Source organism: Babylonia areolata, chromosome 10, assembly GCF_041734735.1.
Source record: "Babylonia areolata isolate BAREFJ2019XMU chromosome 10, ASM4173473v1, whole genome shotgun sequence".
In the NCBI taxonomy this organism is placed as follows: Eukaryota; Metazoa; Mollusca; class Gastropoda; order Neogastropoda; family Buccinidae; genus Babylonia; species Babylonia areolata.
The window spans coordinates 36,468,331-36,472,095 of record NC_134885.1 but is presented as its reverse complement, the minus strand read 5'-3'; the positions used below and the strand labels follow the sequence as shown (position 1 = coordinate 36,472,095).

Here is a 3,765-nt window from a genome sequence, read left to right as displayed (position 1 = left end):
TTGGGCATCGGACACTTTACAAAGTGGAGAGGCGTCATAGGAATTCATTCTTCTCGTTGTTCCCATTATTCTAATTAGTGGAACTGTTCGACCCTAATATATAATATGTCGTCTTGATTACATTACGAAACCTTAATTTGATGAGAAAGAGTGAGAGACAGTGTGATTGTGAGTGTGTGTGTGAGTGAGTGGGCAGGGGAATGAGGTGGGGGAATTATAATGGGCGTTTGTGTGCATGCATGGATGTATGTAGGGAGAGGGTGGGGGAGACACGTATGTGAGTATGTGTGTGCGTTAGAATATTTTTTGAGATAAATATATTAATGAAATTTGGTAAATTGATTTGTTAAATATGTTCTTTTCAAATCATACCTTCCCTCAAATCAGAATTTCCTTGTGTTGCTCAGTTAATATTTTATTCAAATGGTTGCGAAAATGTCAGTACAACAAACAGTTAATCTGACAATAAATGGTTTCAGTCAGTCTCGTTGTGCGAAGAATTGCAGCGCCCCATTTCTGGAAACCCTTCGTAGCTATTTTTGACCAGTCCAACGTGAAACTTACATGCCTGTCTTGATATCTATGTTAATTTGTCACCTTTACCTGATCATTCCGTACCACCAAAATTTCGTTTGCTACAAATTTGCCTCCTTTCCAGAATGTGTTGATTTTTTTATCTGAATTTACTTTTAGTTTAGTTTTTTTTAAATTCATTGATTTGGTTTTTCTAATCCAATGGCAGTGTCTAACAGTAAAATAACGTCATCGGCGAACAACAGTTGTAAAAAAAAATCTCGTTTTTCGATTGATTAATTGATTGATTGAATGATTAATTGATTGATTGATTCGTGTATTTATTTATTTACTTATTCATTTAGTTATATATTTATGCATCTATTTAAGGTTTTTTTTTTTCATTTATGCATTTATGTCTTTTTGTACGTATTTATTCATGTTTATTTATTTATTTATTTATTTATATAATTATTATTTCTTCATTTTCCCCTCTCCTCCAAAGACGGAGAACGCTACACTGGACTACACCTTGTACACCATGACCTGGTTCGAGTACATCCAGAACCAGTACAACGGCGACTTGACAGGATTTGTCCCCCCTTGCCTAACCATCAACATACAAGCTACACAGGAGGATACGTCCTACAGCCCTCATTTCGAAGCTCAAATGTTCTGTGCGTGTTATTTGGAATAAAAACAAGGGCTGTGTTTTGTGCACTTGTTTTATTTCATTTTTGTTAGTTAGTTGATTAAAATTAGTTAGTTAGATTTTCTTTGGTATTAGATGTTGACTTTGACTATGGCATTGTCGAAAGTGATCTATTAGGGTGGAATAATGGCCTAGAGGTAACGCGTCCGCCTAGGAAGCGAGAGAATCTGACCGCATGGGATCGAATCTTCACACTCGCCAGAATTTTCTTCCCCTCCACTGGACCTTGAGTGGTGGTCTGAACGCTAGTCATTCGGATGAAAAACCGAGGTCCCGTGTGCAGCATACACTTAGCGCACGTTGATTAAATAAAGAACCAACGGCAACAAAAGGAATGTCTCTGGCAAAAAAAAACTATGTAGAGAATTCCACTCTAACGTACCTGTGTATGTGTGCGTTTTACTGAAGCCTGACGAGATGACACATGAACACAATGACGAGCGGGAGGAGGAGGAACCCTGTTTAAGACCCTGTGACACATACTAGTGACAGTCGATATGTAGTTATTGTAGTTAAAGTATTGCTTTTCACATTTGAATGCTATCATAAAATGAAATTTTAAAAAAAGAAAAAAAAAAAAAAAAAACATGAACAGGTAGAAAGGGAGGGAATCAAGGTTTGTATGTGTAGTGAGTTATGGGAGACTTCCATACGATTTTTTTTTTTCGTTTCTCTCTCTCTCTCTCTCTCTCTCTCTCTCTCTCTCTCTCCTTCTACTTCTTTTTTTTCGTTTTTTTTTCTTCTTTTTTTTAAACTTTTTTTTTCGGTACGAGATTTATTCTTCATAAGAATGACACGTGCAGATTAGTTGGTATAAGATTTATTTGCTGTTATGGCATTACGCTTGATCATTTTTAATAGGGGGGTTGGGGGGGGGGATAGGTCGGGTGAGGGTTAGGAGGGGGAGTGGGGACAAGTTCCTGCGGTGTTGGGGAGCCTTTGTGTGAAATAATGCTGAAACGACATCTTGATGAGAATGACCTTTGCAAGAAGAGGTAGCCGTGTTCACATAGATATGTTCTGGTATTAACTCCTTGAGTGCCACAGCACGTATCACCTGCGTGCACAGTAACGTCACTGATGCAGGGAAATAACTCTGGAAGGCTGAAAATTCACACAGTTTATCTAGAGTGCTATATCTCCAGATCATTTTCTCAGTTTTCGGCTTATTGTTTCGGAAAGTTATGTGACTCGAAACACCACTTTCTACTGTTTTTTTCTCCAGCACTGAAGGGGTTAATTCTCAACCATTTAGTTTCGTTGATGGCCCTCTGAAAATGTTATTCAATAAAGAAACGAAAACAAACCCAACAATGCACTCATTGATTAAAGGCGTTGAGTGAAGTAATGATGAATCTGTTGACTGTGTGTGTGTGTGTGTGTGTGTGTGTGTGTGTGTGTGTGTGATATTGTGATGTTCAGTGTGACTTTTTTGTTTGACAGGGGAACATTCTTGTGTTGTGTTGTCACAGACACAAGGTTAGACCTGGTTATGTATGTGAAAGTGCAGATTGTTGTATGAACGTCATGTGTGCGTGCGCGTGTGTGTGTGTGTGTGTGTGTGCGTGCATGCGTGCGTGTGTGAGTATATATATATATGTGTGTGTGTGTTCGTGCGCGCACGTCTGTGTGCGTGTGTGAATGTGTGTGCGTGTGAGTTTGTGTGTCTGTGTGTGCATGTTTGTGTATGTGTGTTTTGTGTGTTTGTGTGCATGTGTGTGTCTGTTTGTGCGTGCGTTTGTCCATGTGTGTGTGTGTGTGTGTGCGCGTGCTCGGGCGCGCGTGCGCACGCGAACAAACATATGTTTGTGCGTACATATATGAAGCACACTTTTGCATATCCATTTACAACGAAAGAAAAACCAAACTCATTGAAAAAAATGTTCATTTCATTACTTTATTCGAACGATCAAGTCGGCTTCGCAGAACAAAAGACTGTTGACAGTACTGACGGTATAAAATCACGGTTTAAATCCAGACACCACAACACATTCAGTCTTGAAACTTGTTGAGTTCATCATTTTTTTAAGTTAATCACCGTAGCATTTTGCGCCCTAGGAATTCTGATTTCATCAGTTCCACAGGACTACACTTGTTTTGTTTTTGTTTTGTTCTTTTGATGTTGTTTTTTTGTTTTTGCTTCTGCTTTCAGTTTTGAAACTTGCATGTCAGAGTTTTCTTCAGAGGGTTAATTTCAAAAGTCGTAAAAAAAATTGAAAAAAGGGTATTGGTTTCTTTCTTTTTTTGGCAATATTGGAAACACGGAAAAGACAGTGAATGAAGTCAGGAATCCATCTCGTTCGCCCGAAAGGATGAGAGGAGAGACTGCGAAGACTGCTTAATGGTTCAGAGATTTTGCTCCGTCTTATGGAATTCTCTTCCATCGTACCTGCAAGAAGAAGAAAGGAAGCGTAAATGTCGATGATGTTGTCATTATAATCTATGATTACAGTAGCAGCAGCAGCAGCAGCAGCAGCAGCAGCAGTAGTAGTAGTAGTAGCAACAGCAGCATAAGTAGTAGTAGTAGTAGCAGCAGCAGC

General features: G+C 39.0%; 1 protein-coding gene across 2 annotated transcripts in view; it reads right to left on the bottom strand.

Moving 5' to 3' along the window:
• Positions 1-3,108: 3,108 nt before the first annotated feature.
• Positions 3,109-3,765, bottom strand: part of LOC143286572 (uncharacterized) — a 38,076-nt gene continuing 37,419 nt past the window's right edge. For both annotated transcript variants that reach the window (XM_076594187.1, XM_076594188.1), the window contains exon 5: positions 3,109-3,614. The gene's annotated coding sequence lies outside the window, so the exon portion shown is untranslated. The remainder of the gene's footprint in view (positions 3,615-3,765) is intronic.